The following is an 18,006-nucleotide window of genomic DNA, read 5'->3' as shown; positions in this document are numbered from 1 at the left end:
ACCACGCCGGACGGGAACCATTAAATCCGGGAAGGGAGATCCAACCCCCCTCCCCCGCACCCCAATTTTTGATGATAATTTGTTGATGCGCCTGACAGTGATGGAGCGTCTGGCCTCTCTACGTCATTGCTATAGTCTGTTCACTTTAACTTGGCGGAGATTTTCGTCCTCCTGCTGCCTGTTTCCCGTCAGTAAATCTCCCAGGCCCACCAATTTTTGATGATAATTTGTTAATGTGAGTGACAGTGATGGAATGACTGGCCTCTTTACGTCATTGCCAGGCGTTGGAGGGGAGCGCCTGCGTGTGGTGACACTGTCTGGTTATACGAACGTCCCTCAGCTTCCTCCCTATCCCCCGAAAGGAGAATGGTGGACTGCAGGAGAAGGGCATCTTGAGCCAGATGTGCACAGGGTCCACATTTCAGATGAGCTTGGGATCACGACATCATTACTAAGTCGGTGGCGTTACACTTTCATTGACCCATCGGGAGCGTAGGGGCTAGACTGCTGAACCAAGACATATACGGCAAGAACATTAATCGCTCGCCCCCCCAAACACACACACACACACACACACACACACACACACACACACACACACACACACACACACACACACACACACACACACTAATTTGGTATGCAGGCTAATCGATAAGCGTTCCAAAATGACGACATAATAATAGGTGTTTGTTTTCCCCTTCAGCCCCAGGCCGTGTTTCTTATCCTTCCTTCCAGACGATTTTATTTAACTTACGGGAGACGCAGCCAAATAGACAGGTTAGAATATAGTCTTTCTTAACCCTCTTAGTCCGGCCCTAGGGAGTGATTTTTATTTCGTTTCTGTTGCCGCCAGACGATTATGTCCACTTGGGAAAAGCCCCTGGTTGTGGAGGGGTTAGTGAAGGCTGCTGTTAACCCTTCTAGTTTTAAATTCGTAAAAATAATCGTCTGGAGATAGCAGTTTACATAAATGTCTGCTAATTGAAGTGTAATCAGATGTTCCTTTGTTTGAACCCGGTAGACTGAAGGCTTGATTTTCCCTTCTCATGCAATCCACCATCTGCCTTTAGGGGGATGGGCAAGAAGTTGAGGGACCTTTGTATGCATAGCCAGGCAGTGGATCCGACCGGGGGTATATCAATGTCACCACATGAAGGCGTCCCTCTCCACCACCACCGTAATGCGATAAAAGACGATAGCCACAATAGACAAATGAATACGAACGATAAGGAGTTAAAAACGAGTGAGGCAACGAAGAAAACAATGGAGACAATACAACGCGGAACAAAGCGGTAATGATCAGCAGAAAATTGGGCTGAGCTGAGTTTCCTGTCTCTCTCTTTCTTTCTTTCTCTATTTTCTCACACTCTGTATCTTGTCCGTTCTTGTTTTTCTTCGTGTTAGTTTATTTGTTTTGCTAGGAATGATTTTTTGGTGTTTTTCTCATTATTTCATCTCTCTCTCTCTCTCTCTCTCTCTCTCTCTCTCTCTTCATCATGTCACCTATGTCTTACAATCTCTCTCCTTTGCTGGCATTAGCTAACCGTTGTGTCTCCATCACACAATCGTCACTTATGTCTGTCTGTCTGTCTGTCTGTCTCTCTCTCTCTCTCTCTCTCTCTCTCTCTCTCTCTCTCTCTCTCTCTTCCCAGCACTGTTCATCTTTTTCTTCTTTATGTTACCTGTCATCCCTTCCTTTCTCGTATTTTCGAATACCTTTCAGAATTTCCTTACAGCATTTCCCACACTTAGCATCATATCTGTTCTGAAAATGATAACAGATTGATAAAGTATGGTTAAAATGGTAACAGACTGATAAAATATTGTGAACAGGATAACAGCTTGATAAAGTGTACAGATCAGAGGTGAATAGAACGAAAGGAAAGGAGATGCCTAGGAGAAGGTGGAAGGATAAGGTGAAAGATTTTGAGTAGTAACCTTTAGGATATAGGAGCGTATTTTTTTTTTTTTTTAAAGGGGGTCGGGGGTAAAGAAAATTAGGATGAAGGTGCTGGATAGTGTGAAAGAGATCTTGAGTATATAGGAAGGCGAGAGAGTTAATATTATTATACCGGTATATATATATTTTTTTTGTGAAGAGAAAATTGGAATGAAGTGGTTGATGGGGTGATGAATCGTTGTCAGTGATGTATAAGAGTAAGAAGGTGAAACGGCTGGGGTAGACCGTAAATCGTCAGGTCCTGGGGGTGTGTTTGATATTTTCACTGGTGTTGATCATTGTATAAAACAACTGAGAGACTGTGTGTGTGTGTGTGTGTGTGTGTGTGTGTGTGTGTGTGTGTGTGTGTGTGTGAATGAGATTGCTTCCTCCTGTTTGCTGGAGCTGCCCTGATGGAATGGGTATTGGCGAGCATACCTATTTGTCTATATGTCTGTCTGTGTGTCTGTGTATCTATCTGTGTCTGTCTGTCTATCTGTCTGCCTGTCTGTGTTTCTGTCTCCGTCTTATACCTCTTCTAATGTGTTTTCCATCATTTTATATTTTCTTCACTTACACCAGCCTCCCTCCGATGATCCCCTTTAAATAAATATTCAGTCAGTCAGTAAAAATACATTAGACATTACTCACAAAGCTCATCACCTTCACCTCATCAAAATACATTAGATTTACTCACACAGATCCTCTCCAGCCTCTCCTCCTGGCACTCACCTCTCCAGGGCAGCAGTAGAGACATCTGAATCTTCTCTAGGCATCAACTTATTCCTCTTCTCTGTGTTGCACCTGCCCGCGTTCCATCAGTCTTCGCTAATTCATTAATCACGCATGGCCCGGACAAATTACCCTCCAAATAACCCACCTAATTACTACCAAGGGAGTCAGACACGCACTGCTTTCCCTTCCTGCAGTGTTTTTTTTTTTTTTATGTTCGTTTTTTTAGTGTGCACTTTTTATATTGCCTCCCTCCTTTTTTTTTTTTTTTTCTTTTACGCCTCTATCGTTCAGTCCTTCCGAGAGTTTTAGTTTGGGAGATATATACACTGCAATATAGTGTTTTTACCCCCTGCTTCGGAAAACTCAGTTATGTTTTTTCCTTGCACGTCTTAGAGCTATTTACTTTTGTTATAGTGCCATTGGTTATAGTTCTCTAAGTACTATATATTTTCAACTTACTATACTAGGTAGGATTATTAGACATATACACAAAGATAGTCACGTCCACAGCTATTACTACAACGATCTGATTTGGAGGAAAAGATAAATGCTAGCGAGATGCGAGTCTTCAAGTTTATACGTATCGGAAAGGGGCCAAGGGCTGTCGCGGCGCACAACCTCTCCGTTCTTTGACCTGCGACACACTGACGCTGGTGCCTCCTAGTCCGACTGCGGCCCTCCCTCTCTCCCTGTCTCGCTCCGCCCTACCTGAGACACCTTGATTTTTCTCTCATCTCTTTCATTCGGCATCGATTTCCTTATTCATCTTCCGTGGGTTTGCAGTGCCTCCCGAGAAAGTAAAGAATATGGTAAAGCTTCATATGCAAGGACGGTATCATTTTATTTTTTCACCTCATTCGACATCCTTTTCCCTATGGTTTCTTAATTCCTTTCTCGTCGGTGTTTGATACTTCCTTAAATACTTAAATACAAAGGAAAGACTTATTTTGCGAAGGAGTTAATAAGTAAGCCTGATTTCGTATTAGGGCAGTATTGTATCATTTTTTTCACCGTCTTTTTCATGAGACATCGATTTCATTACTGTCTCCAATATTATTCTTCCCCTCCTATCGGTTTGCAGTGACTCGGGAAATAGGTAGATAGTGTGTATAGGAAAGATTCATTACTTACTGGGGGGTATTGTTTTAATTTTTTCCCCCATCTCTTTTCACGAGGTATCAATTTCTGTGTGTGTGTGTGTGTGTGTGTGTGTGTGTGTGTGTGTGTGTGTGTGTGTGTTAGTCCTGTCTCGTTGGTTCGGGGTATCTCTTGGAATATATAAACATTGTATATAGGATAATTTCATGACTTACGGGGATGGTATTACGAAGGAGCCCTACAGAAGCGTGGTCCTCGCCGTGAGTGTGCAGGGGAAGCCTATCGGATAGCGGATTAGTGACTGCAGGGGAGGGCGTGTGACAGACAGGGACGAGATGATTCCACGCACGAATTTGTATTATAATCTGTCTCGTTTTGCGATTGGTGTTAAAATGAAATGACTGCTTTATAGACATGCTTGTGTGTGTGAGTGCATGTGGGATGGGTAAGAGAGGATGGATATGCATGGGGGATTAGTAGAAGAGGAAGAATGTACATGGGGGATTTGTACAAGAGGAAGATTGTACGTGGGAGATTAGTGCAAGAAGAACAATGTACAGTCCTTAGTCCTTTTTAGTCCATTGTAGTATTGTGCCTCTTCATTGCGAGGGTCCAACCAAGGCATCTACCAACGATGGTTTGGGTCGAGTTGGGAATGGGTGTGTAGGGGAAGGCGGAGTATATGTGAGGTGTGTGTGTGTGTGTGTGTGTGTGTGTGTGTGTGTGTGTGAGTGTGTGTGTGTGAGAGAGAGAGAGAGAGTTGGGAAGGGATATGTAGGGAAGACGTGGGGTGAATGTGAGGTGTTTGTGTGTGTGTGTGTGTGTGTGTGTGTGTGTAACAGGAATTCAGCATCGTCCCCTAGAGTACAACCCTCCTATTCGGTATACGTCCAGGTCCCTATTTCCGTCCTGTGTGCGATTTAGTCCCGTCTATAGGTCCCGTAGTAGGCCCCGGAATCGAACCTCCATACGTTGCGAGGGGGGTGTGCTAACCATTACACCACCGACCTGGCCAGACGTCCTTGTAGTGAAGGGGTAAAAGGAGCGCGCCATCTTCCCAGCCACTGCACTCGGCGGCGGGGACCCATTTTATGATGTATGGGGTAACTGGGGCGCTGCCAGGAGGGGGGATACTGGATTGTGAGGTGTGTGTGTGTGTGAGAGAGAGAGAGAGAGAGAGAGAGAGAGAGTTGGGAAGGAATATGTAGGGAAGACGTGGGGTGCATGTGAGGTAGTTGATTTTGTGTGTGTGTGTGTGTGTGTGTGTGTGTGTGTGTGTGTGTGTGTGTGTGTCGTCATCCTAAAACCTCCATCCACGGGACCCATTTCCTAATATTCTTTTAATTTGTCTTATTTTCGCTCTTTGAATACGGGGAACATCCATTTTTATCTGCATTTTTTTTTTTTGTTCCTGCTGCCACCGGACGATTCTTATTAGACCTGAGAAGGGTATGTTGTGTCAGAAGGATTCATTAATACTGTGGTGCTGGAGAGGGGCGCCTTCACGTGGTGGCACTGATAATAACTAGGCGGATCAACTACTTGCCTGTACCAACGTCCCTCAGTTCCTCCCCTATTCCCGGACATGTGGATGGTGGACTGCAGGTGGACGGTAAACATCAGCCTGCAGTCCACTGGGTTTACTTTATACAATAGGGCTACGTATCTGCTTAAATCTTGCCTTTGAGAGCGAGAAACCGGGGCAACTTCAGCCTGCAGTCTACCGGGTTCCGTATCTTGCCAAGCCCTGCACGTGAAAGCGAGAAATCATAATGTGATCTACGGCATATCAGTTGGTGCCGCACCAAGAGCTGGAGCTGGATTATGCGGGAGAGAGAGAGAGAGAGAAGGGGGAGGGGGGTTATGAGGAGTGGAAATGATATAGAGCACTAAAGGTTCCCAGGGGAGAGAGAGAGAGAGAGAGAGAGAAGGGGATGGGAAGGGGAGGTGGAGGGAGGGGGGAAGTGTTAGGAAAGTTGAAATAAGAGAGATAAGGAAGGTGGCGGAAGAGAAGGAGGAACGAAGGGAGAGAGGGAAGAGATGAGGAGGAGGAGGAGCGAATGCATAGAGAGAGAGAGAGAGAGAGAGAGAGATATTGTTCTCGGGTGACTGGTTGGCTTCCGGGAACTGTAGGCGGTTGCATAAGAGATGGCGTAACACCTCTTCGTCAGCGAATTATCTTGTTTATTGCAGCTCTGGATCCATTTGTGAGTGATGCAATATACATTAATTTTATCCCTCTTAATCTGTGACTATTTCCCAACCTAATACTCGCCTCTCACTGACTTTAATATAACACTTAAAATTTACGAGTCTCGCCAGTATGTGAGGGTTAACGGGAACAGTATTGACACTCTCAGGCTCCTAGGCTCGTATTCTCATTGGTTAAGGAAGCTCCCTAGCACCTTTTCCTTAGCGATTTATTTTTGGATATGACTGGTTGATGTCCTCTTGTACATTATCTTTATGCAGAGTATGGCGATGTTAGAAGGATTTATATAACACGGAGAAGTGTAGACTAGTAAGGTGTTATAAGCAAAATAAGTCGGTGAGAATGTGATATAAGGAAGTCCAGGTCTCCTTATGTGGTGAATAATGTGGTATGGCGTTAGGTGGAGAAGATTATTAAATTTTTTTGCGTCATGACCTTTTCGTAAGCGGTTTATTTTGCTTATGACACCTTACTGTCCACTTCTGTGCTGTATAAATCCTTCTGAATTCGCCGCACTCAACATAAATAACGTACAGGAAGATATTAACCACCCATGTCCAGAAATAAATGGCTAAGGAAGAGGTGCTAGGGAATTTTCTTACCCGACGCGAATACCCACCCTATGATTAATGGAATAATGTTTAAACTCAAAATCGAGAAGTGGGATTCAGACTCCAAAATTTTGACGATGGTTTTTGAGGTACTTGATGATGATGGGACGTATCTGGCCCTCTGTGGCTGCTGATTGCTTTTTTTAATGTGGGATGCAGGCTGACCATATCTACTAACCACAGGTGTTCCTTAAATAACCTTTAGTAATTAGGGGTTTGCGGTCCACTATGCGATTTTAGGTTTAAGTATACGACCCTTGCTCTGTTGAATACACACACACACACACACACACACACACACACACACACACACACACACACACACACACACACACACACACACACACACACACACACACACACACACACAGAACCACCCCAAATTATCCCAAACGCAAACACAAACGCGGTAGGTGGATGACCCTAAAACAAAACACGATACAGCAGTTTTGTTCTGAAGAGTAAACACCCGAGGGGGAAGAAAAATGAGGAAAACTTGAATGAAGTAGTTGTGGGAAGAAAATTTGTGGGAAGACAATTTTGAGAGAAGTTTCGAGTGTTGTGAAAGAGTGTGAAGCAGTGTGAGGGAGTGTGTGGCAGTGTGAAGCAGTGTGGGGCAGTGTGTAGCAGTGTGAGGGAGTGTGTGGCATTGTAAAGCAGTGTGAGGGAGTGAGAAGGAGTGTGGGGAGTGTGAAGCAGTGTGAAAGAGTGTGAAGGAGTGTGAAGCAGTGTGAAAGAGTGTGAAGGAGTGTGAAAGAATGTGAAGCAGTGTGAGGAATGTGAAAGAGTGTGGGCAGTTTGAATGCGTGTGGGGAGTGTGAAGGAGTATGGGGCAGTGTGAAGGAATGTTGGGGGCCATCTCCTAGTGCGTGGTTGGACTGAGAGGGGTAAGAGGGAGAGAATGGCTAATAATAGAACAGTGTCTCTTTTGCCATGTCTTTTGTCTTGATGGTTTTATTCAGTTTATGAGAGACCTCTGATGGTGAAATCCTGAAATAGTCTCCATTTGCCCCTTCAAAAAGAAAAGTCTCTCCTGTGTTGCATAAAATCCTTTGGAGGTTGCGAGGATAATACAACAATTGTACAACATTAGAATCACTACACATACAGGGTAAAAATGCACACACACACACACACACACACACACACACACACACACACACACACACACACACACACACACACACACACACACACACACACACACACACACACACACACACACACACAGCTGTTGGTGGGCACATATGCATGCAGTATCAATCTCCAGGAACTTGGTAAATGATTCCAATAAATATCCGGCAATATTACATTCACGGAAGAAAGGGGAAGAGAAAGAAGGAAGAGGTTGAGCAGAGTGGAAGATAGAGAAGATGACACAGAAGCTGATAAATAAAAACATAATAAAAAGTAGCTAGCGAATGAAAGAAATGTGACAGAGAGGAAGGAGATTGAAGAGACATGAAAAAGAGCTGCTTGGATGGTGAGGGGAAAGACATGGGTAAATATTCCGGTGAGGGGAAAGACATGGGTAAATATTCTGGTGAGGGGAAAGACATGGGTAAATATTCTGGTGAGGGGAAAGACATGGGTAAATATTCTGGTGAGGGGAAAGACATGGGTAAATAGTCTGGTGAGGGGAAAGACATGGGTAAATAGTCTGGTGAGGGGAAAGACATGGGTAAATATTCTGGTGAGGGGAAAGACATGGGTAAATATTCTGGTGAGGGGAAAGACATGGGTAAATATTCTGGTGAGGGGAAAGACATGGGTAAATATTCTGGTGAGGGGAAAGACATGGGTAAATAGTCTGGTGAGGGGAAATACATGGGTAAATAGTCTGGTGAGGGGAAAGACATGGGTAAATATTCTGGGCGATACTTATAAATGGTCCAAGTTAGCCCGTGGAGACCGACCCAGACCCAACTTTCAGTCAGGGAAAGAGTTCTGTGAGACCGTGTTACATTTCCTCCTCCATCCCCTCCCCTGACTTCTTAACCCTTTCTGCACGACGTCTTTTTCCTCCTCTGACGTCTTTTCCCTCCTGTGACGTCCTTTTCCTCCTCTGACGTCTTTTTCCTCCTCCATCCTCCTACCCAGTTTCTTAACCCTTTCAGTGCGATTATGTTTTTTTTTATTATTGCTGTCTCCAGGTGATTCAAATTTACGAAGGTTTACTAATTTTGTGTGCGTGTGTGTGTGTGTGTGTGTGTGTGTGTGTGTGTGTGTGTATGATGTTTCCTCATTCTCCCCCCCCCCGTCTAGCCTTAACCCCTTCAGTATGAGGCCCAGACCACTTCACCACGAACATCTACTTTCTTATCGCTACCTGAAGACGATTTTAATCTTAGGAGTAACTTGTCGAGTTGGAAGTGTTTTTTTTTTTTTTATAGCACTCAGGTTGCCATTTCCTCAAGATCCCTCCCTTCAAGTGGAAAAAATAGTGTGGGTGTAGCAAGAAAACAGAAAGCACAGAGAGAAAAAATAGGAAGAAAAATAGAAAAAATTAAAATAAAGAGGAAAATAGAAGGAAAAAATAAAAGGAATAATGGAAAGAAAAGTAGAAAATAATGGAAGAAGAAATAGAAAGAAAACTGGAAAAAAATAGATAGAAAAATATAAGCAAATAACAAAGAAAAAAGGAAGGAGAATATAGACAGAAAAATAGAAAAAATAGAAAGAGACGTAGAAGAAAAAATAGGAAAAATAGGGGGGAAAATAGAATAGAAAATAGAAAGAAAATAGAAAGAGGTAAAGCTGCTGAGTGTGAGGGATATTTTTTTCTTGATGCTGCCGGATTATTATTAAACTTAAACCCTTTGTCTATATTAATGTCTTTTCTTTTTTTTTTTATTAGTGAATTTTGTTAAGGTTTTGTTAGTTCAGAATGTTATAATAGATACAAACTGGCCACATCTTATCGGTAAAATTAATATTGGAATGGAGGGCTCGCCTTCCCCTCCTGGGTCTGTGATTTAAGAGCACGCACGCACTCAAGCACGCGCGCGCGCGCGCGCACACACACACACACACACACACACACACACACACACACACACACACACACACACACACTCTCTCTCTCTCTCTCTCTCTCTCTCTCTCTCTCTCTCTCTCTCTCTCTCTCCCTCTTTCTCCAGTAAATTGCCAATATTTTCCCTTAATCTCCTTTTATTGCCCGGCTTCTCAAAATGCACCGCCTTTTCTCTCTTTCTTTCCTTCCCATCATACCCCAAGGCAGTTTTCCCACCCTGATTTTTTCCCCTTCTTTCTTCCCCGTTTTTTCTTCCCTCCTTTTCCCTCCTGCGTTTTCCTTCCCACGTTTTTTCTTCTGCTTTTCCCCTTTCCTCTTTCTTTCTTTCCCTTTTTTTTTTCTGGTGGTACAATGTCTTTTTCCGTATACATTGTTTTTCATACCTCGCTTCAGACTTTTTCAGCTTTGGCCTGCTTCAGAGGAACCTGTTTCTTTAGGGTTTAGTGCTGATATTTACCGTTCACGTCATAGAGTTCACTGAGCTTCATTGGGTTGATTATTTTCTCTTAATTTACCTGTCCAATGCGTCAGGTGTATATTTGTGTTTAGTTTGTTTCCGTTTCATCTACCTGTCCGCTGCGTCAGGTGTAGCTGGTGTTTAGATTATTATTATTATTTTTTTAGCCTACCTGTGCACTGCGTCAGGTGTATCATGTGTTTAGTTTATTTTCGTTTCATCCACCTGTCCACTGCGTCAGGTGTATCATATGTGACGGGTTTTTCAACACTTGTCTGTCTGGAGGAATATTAAAACAGAAAATAAAGCATCGTATTAAAGAGGTTAAGTTTACCTATGGCGTCCTGGGTTGCCCAGAAAAACACAGGTATTTAATCCAAGTTGCCTTTTGCCTCAGTAGAAGTTATATTGGTTCCGAAGTTCAGTTATTCATTGAGAAAAGACTGAAGTTTTGTTGTCTATGTCCTTGTGAAATTTGAGAGTTATTTTTGTCATCATTGGCAGGGTTTTCCTTTTTAACCATATGGAGGGAATGGAGAAGTGAGGGATTGACTAGGAGAGTTTATGCGAGTGATGTGGAGAGGGAGGGGGAGGGAAGACCGAGGATGCGATGAAGTGGGATTGGGGAGGGGAGACCGTGGATGAGATGAAGGGGGGACGGTGAGGGGGAGACGGAGGATCAGATGAAGGGAGGGAGGGGAAGACCGAGGATTAGGCAAAGGGATGGGCTGGAGGTTGTATGAAGGAGGGGGTGTTAGTTGGAGAGGGGGCGGCTTGATGGCGGAGGACAGGGTGACGTGGAGGAGATTCTTGTGTGGCCACCCTTTCGAAAATGAAGGCGTCTGGTTAGATATGGATTGAGGTAGGTAGATAGATAGGTAGAGACAGATATAGGTAGGTAGGTAGGTAGGTATGGATAGGTATAGCAATCACGGGCTACCTTGAAGTCATGCTTGCTTCCTGGTGTGCTCTCTTTCTCAGGTGAGTATGGAGATTCTGTAACACCTCATCCTTGGGTGGTTGCAATTTGGTGGTGATCTGAATTCGAGTCCCGGTTCAGGGTTGTTTTTTGTTGGTCCACACGATATGTCAAAAAGTGACGGATGGATTTCAATGATATTTTGTGGATATGTGGCTCATGTTCCGAGGAAGAGTTGATTAGATTTTGGTATTGATCTGGGGTCTCTGGTATAGGCGTTGGTGGAGGTATGCGCTCTCTGGGTGCGCTTAGCTTTTTATTACTGCTTTGAAAGAATGCGTGCTATTTATTTTTTCAGTGTGCCAGAACCGCTGAAAGTAGTGTAGTTAAGATGTGCCACAGTCATAGTCATTCATTCATTCATCATATTCCCTTGTAAATAAGGTATAAGGTATGCATTATGTATCGACTCACATCTAACCCCAACACTGATGATATTACCCGGTAGGAGATTACGATAATGAGTATTGATGACAAGAGGGGCAATGATCTGGCCTGTTACGTGTGGGCACAGATTTCACTGCACAGACTTGCGGTTTAGTGTAGTTAACGTAATTTTCTGTCATTTTTGCATAATAAATTTGATGATTTAGTAGTTAGGGGTAATATAATACACTAATCAATATAATTAACTAGTCAATATAATATGCTAATTATCCAGTGGTAGTACGTGGAGGGCAAATATGGTAGGAACTCTATCAAAATACTTGGTGAGGAAACGAAAGCATAAGGCTGCGCTTGTTGGAGAAAGGATGTAAGGAAATCGCCTACTTTATGTTTTTATTTTTCGTATAATTATTCTGTAAAATATTGATGCTTTTTACGCTGATGTAGTCCCGTAAAAGTTTGATCCATAAATTATATATACGTGAAAGTTTTGAATCACGACCAAAAAAAGATGACGTGAACAAAAGTTTAGGTGTGATGGTCAGAGGTCAGGAACAAAATTCAGCATTGATAGATTGCTGTTGGAATACCGCTGATAGGAGATAGGACAGAGGGGAAGGGGTCAAAGGAGAGAGAGAGAGAGAGAGAGAGAGAGAGAGAGGGGGGGGAGGGGGGTTGATGAGACAATAAGTGCTTTGAACCCTTCCCTTCTTCTTCTTCTTCTCTCTCTCTCTCTCTCTCTCTCTCTCTCTCTCTCTCTCTCTCTCTCTCTCTCTCTCTCTCTCACCTTTGACCCTTTCCCCTCGCACCATTCTCTCCCCTCCAGTCTAAATGGGACTAGTTTCCTCACGTCCGTTCACCCTAGAATAAAGGGATGGGGAGAGAGCAAGGGAGAGAGGGAGGAGAAGAGGAGGGATGGAGAGTGGGAAGGAGGGATGAGGAAGGGAGGGAGGGAGAGAAGGATAAAGGAAGGAGAGGAGGAGGGATGGAGAGTGGGAAAGAGAAATGAGGAAGGAAGGGAGAGGGAGAGGGAAAGGGAGGACAGAGAATGAAGGGGAAGGGAGGGAGAAGTGTGAGAGAGCGGGGAGAGAGGGAGAAGGGAGGGAGAGAGAAAGAGGGAAGGAGATAGGGTGGACTGGAGAAAGATGGGGGAAAGGGAGAGGAGAGGAGATGGAAGGGAAAAGGGAGAGAGGGAAAGGAGAGATTGAGCGAGGGAGAAAGGGACAAGAGACAGGAGAAACGGAGCGAGGGAGAGGGTAGAAGCCAGGAGAGAGAGAGAGAGAGAGAGAGAGAGAGAGAGAGAGACAGACAGACAGACAGACAGACAGACAGAGAGGACAAGAGAAGAGAAACAGAGTGAGAGGGTTGAGTTGTGGATAAAGGCAATGGAATTGGTGCAGGGTTTGAGTAACGAGAGAGAGAGAGAGAGAGAGAGAGAGAGAGAGAGAGAGAGAGAGAGAGAGAGAGAAAGGAGGAGGCTATGGAGTTGGTGGAGGGTGTGGGTAACAAACGAGGGACACACCCACCCACAGACCCCCTCTTTCTCACAATTTACGGCGCCCCTCTGTGATGCCGTGGCAGAAGCGGCGATGCAGAGGGGAGGGGAGGGGGAGAGGGGAAAGAGGGAGGGGGAGAGGGGAAGAGGAAGCGGAAAATATGAGAAAGGAGTGGGAAATGAGGAGAGAACAAGGAGAAAAGAGAGACAGGGGAGGGGAGGGGAGAAAAGGGGAGAAGAGGGGAAGGTAGGGGAGAAGGAGGAGAACAAAAGAGAAAACAACATGGAAGGAGGGGAAGGGGAAGGGGAAAAGAGGGGAGAGGCGAGAGATTGTCAGGCTTTCCTTCAAAATTGCATTGCGGGTGTGGATGTGTAACGGGGAGGGGAAAGTGCGTAGATTTTATTCGTCTTAAATATTTTCAGTCCAGTGGTGTGAGTTTTAATCTTCACACCGCCAGATTAATTTATTTTTTCTAAGTTCAGGAAAGACTTATTGATCTGTACAGGTAAATAAAGCGTTCGCAATCACCTTTACTAATAGAGAGTTCATAAGCTGATTAAAATCGTACGGTGGCTGGAAAAACAGAGAGAGAGAGAGAGAGAGAGAGAGAGACTTCATCAAAATCTTCACTAATTAAAACTGTTCTGTAGCTGAATGAAATCGTCTTGTGGTTGGAGAATAACACCAAGGTCATGAGACTGAAGGGGTTGCAGACTTGGGAGTATTGTGTGTGTGTGTGTGTGTGTGTGTGTGTGTGTGTGTGTGTGGCCACTGACCCTGCTGCATCTCTCTTCCCACCACCACCACCACAGGCTGCCAGGAATTACTGCACCGCCACACACACACACACACACACACACACACACACACACACACACACACACACACACACACACACACACACACACACACACACACCTCCCCATGCCGTGTTCATCACTCACTAATCTCACCGGCGCCTCTCTCGCCCTGTCAGCAACTACCCTACCGTGAGGGTCACTAAAATTGCCCCGAGTGTGATAGTTTGTATTTTACTTGAGGATATTTTATTCTCCTTTAAAAATCCCTCCCACACCCTTCGCCTATAGCGCTTGTTACACTTGACGCAATTTCTCTATCACTAGGTTACAGAAGCCTCATCTAGGTCTCCCCCTTTCTGTAAATAAGTTTCACATACGTTTATCTAACCTAATACCTGGTCGTGTCTCTCGTACTGCGCCAAAACCTTCCTCTTCTTCCCAGTATATGATGTTTTGTGCTTTTTCGTGGGATATCTAGTGCCCTGTGTCATAGGGGCGGCGTGGTCCTTCATCTGACAGGCCCGGGTTTAATTACTAGGAGGCGTATCTGACATTTTTCACGCAGGGAATTGTTTGTTATCCAGAGTGATATACATCAGCCTCAGACCAGGTCAGACTAAATGTTTCACCGACCCTTGTGAGGGAGTGCTGAGGTGAAATACGGATTAGCCTTGTTACAGCACAGGTTGCAGATTTTAAAAGAATGTTTTCAGGTCAGTATTGCGTGTTGGAAACGTTGAGGTCTGGTACACGACAGGCCTGGATTTACTGGATTTAATGTCTGAGTGGTATAGCACAGATGTTCAAGCTCGATATTACACACACACACACACACACACACACACACACACACACACACACACACATATATATATATATATATATATATATATATACAAAGCCTTCTGTAGAAAAAGAGATATGTTGTAGTTGGGAATATGTAAGTCAGATGTTTGCTTTGAAAAAATATGTATGAACCATTTACGAAAAGGCAGGGACTTGGAAAAGGTGTGTGACAGGGCTATAGAGAGTCTGTGACAAGTGTTGCAGATGAATGGGGTGGCAGGGAAAGTTTTAGTGTAGTGAAGAGTTTTTACCTTACGAGTTGGGCGGCAATGGGTGGCAGGGGAGGAGGATGAATGGTCTGGGGTGAGGGTGGGTCGGCGTCAGGGATGTGTCATGGCTCTGAGACGCATTGTAAGTGGTTGGAGATTCCGTAACACCTTTTTCTTCAGCGATTGAGTCAGCACATTTCACGTCATTATCCTTTTTATGCCATTAATGAAAACTATATTCATCCTGTTGTAGAAAGGCGTAAGTAACATACCATTAAATGTCATAGATGAGTTGTGAGGAGGTAGATACAACGGTGGTGGTGGAGAGAGGAACAGGCTGAACCCTTTAACTGCTGGGTTTTCTCTCTACTGAAGGAAATCGTATGTTGTTAGCCTGTATGAAGCCCCTGCGGACGGTTTCTTTTTTGCCGGTCCTCTCGTCGGTATAGGGCACTCCCTAACACCTTTTCCCGAACGACTTATTTTGTTTATTACACCATATTATACTCTTCTGTGTTCCTTAAATCTTTCCACTACTGCCATACACTGCATACATAACGTACAAAGGGATAACAAGCCATATCGAAAAATAAATCGGTAAGGAGGACGTATTAGGGAGCCTCCTTACGCAACATCCCCAATCCCTTTTCAGCTTAATTGATGGCCAGGTATAGTGGGGTTGGAAGATAAATTTGACTAGTAACGAAGGAGACTCATTTCTTCCTAATAACTGAGGTTCATCGGATTTTATACACCCATGGCTTAGAATTAAAGTAATGAGTGACCCGGTTCCGTCAGATGAAAACGTACCGAGAATAGGTGGCAGAATAAGGGCTACTGGAGAGTTTTTGTAGCCCTAGACCCTTGGCATTTCTCCTAATTGAATAAGAGCTTTAGATTCTAGCCTGAATAAATCACTCAGAGGCTAAGATCTTATGGTTTCCAGCCTGAATAAATTACTGAAAGACGTGTTATTTTCACAGGACAGATAAGGAAGGTGATTCAGTATAATAGTTTCCCATGTTCCTTGTTCCTCCTGTATATTAGAATCTTAAGTGTGACACGTATGACGGAGGAATGATGGTAAGGGTGTGCTTGTGGAGACCGTCTAAGTTTACTGCTCCCCTCCCCTCCCCTTCCCTCTCCCCCTTCCCTTCTCCCTCCCCTTCCCCATCCTCCTCTCCCTTTCTCCCCCCCCCCCCGTCCGTCCAGCACAGGGTAATATATTCAATGGACCCAAAGCCATTAGTGGAGCGCCAGCCACCACAGCTCCTTCCAAGCACCCACTTTGGGCCGGATTTCACACTTATTTTGCACTCTACTCCATCACACTTCCTGGTTTTCACGCTACTTTTTCACTCTGCCGGGTCACACTCGTTGGTTTGCATGCCGGTTCACTCTACTGCGTCACACTTCTTGGTTTTCACGCTTGTTCAACTCTCCTGCGTCACAATTCATGTTTTTGTACGCTATTTTTTTTCACTCTGCTGCGTCACACTTCTATCTTGTTTTCACTCTGTCACACTTCCCTGTTTTCTCTCTTTCATTCTACTCCATCACGCCTCTGAGTTTTCATTCTTTTTTTTTTCACTCATACTTAATGGTTTTAACTTTTTTTTTCACTCTACTGCATCACACTTCTTGGTTGTCACTCTTTTCACTCACACTTAACGGTTTTCACTCTCCCTTTTCTCCCACTCTGCTCCATCACACTTCCTGGTATTCACTCTTGCACTCTGCACCGTAGCACTTCCTGGTTTTCACCCTTCATTCCACTTGCTGCGTCACACTTCTCCGTTTTCACCCTAATTCATGCTATCCTACTTCCTGGTTTTCTTTCTTACGGATTCTGCTCCATCTCGCTGCCTGATTTTCACCCTCTTTCATTACTACCCCGCCACACTTCATTTGAGGAACTCCTTTTTAATTTTTCTTTCTTTTTTCTTTTTTTTTCTTTCTCACTCCATGGTTTCTGCTTTCCTTGCTCTCTAATCCAGACATCCTTCCAAGACACTGCTGTTGACATTTTCACTTCTTTCTTTCTTTCTTTCTTTATTGTTCACGCCATCCATTTTACTTGTATGCTTTCAATACAGTGGAATTATTATTATTATTATTATTATTATTATTATTATTATTATTATTATTATTATCCACCCCCCAGACTATTTACCCAGCTCAAGGACTTGGTTTTCTTCGTGTTCTATCTTGGTGTATTTTTATTTCTTTTATAATGCCATTCGTCTTTTTCCCCAACTCAGTAATTTATTCTTTTCATATTCTCATTTGTTACTAATTAATTTCACCTCGTTACTTCAGTTCACCTTTTATTATTATTATTATTATTATTATTATTGTTATTATTATTATTTCTTTACTTTTACTTACGGATTTTTGCTTCTATTTTTCCATTTCTATGCTTTTGTTTTTATCTTCTTTTTCACCTGCATCCCTTTGTGTTTTATCATTCCTTATCTCTCTTCTTTCTTTTTCCACTTTCTCAACCATTGCGTTATTTTTTATTATAATTATCTCAATCTCTTCTCCTCTCTCTTTTTCACTCTCTTAGTAATCCCATTTTAATATTATCCCACTAATAATAGCCTCGGTTTTATCTATCTTATCTTACTTTCTTTAATTCCATTGTTATCGCTAATATTCTTCTCTTTTCCATCTTTTTCATTTTCTCTCCCTCTGATTGTTTTATCTCTGTTTTCCGCTTTCTATATTTCCTTTGCTCTCTTTCTTTACCTTCTCGTAATATCGTGTTCTCTTTTTCTTTTCTCTTTTTCTATAATCGCATTGCTTTTATATCCGTCTCAGTCTTTTTTTTTTCGTTCATTTTTTTTTTCACCCTCTCATAATTGCCATCACCTCTCTCTCTCTCTCTCTCTCTCTCTCTCTCTCTCTCTCTCTCTCTCTCCAATTTCTCTTAATCTCCTAGTTCTGTCTTTTTTCTTTCCCACTTCCTGTTATCGCATTGTTCCCCCATCACCTTGTCATAATTTTTCTCTTTTTCCTCTATTCTTTTTTTCTTTTTTTTTCTCACTTTTTTTTTTTCACTTTCTGGTGCCTCCCACGCTCCCCTTCGCGCCTTATTGCGGGTGATGGCGCTCTTATCGATGAAGGTGGCAGGAAAATTGGTAACGAGCAGAGAAGAAGGGAAGGAGGCAGGCGGAGGAGAGAATGAAAGGGAGGGA

This window comes from Coenobita brevimanus, chromosome 68 (genome assembly GCF_032717465.1).
Source record: "Coenobita brevimanus isolate Jiangsu-jjx chromosome 68, ASM3271746v2, whole genome shotgun sequence".
NCBI classification, from domain to species: Eukaryota; Metazoa; Arthropoda; class Malacostraca; order Decapoda; family Coenobitidae; genus Coenobita; species Coenobita brevimanus.
This window is presented reverse-complemented; position numbering follows the sequence as displayed.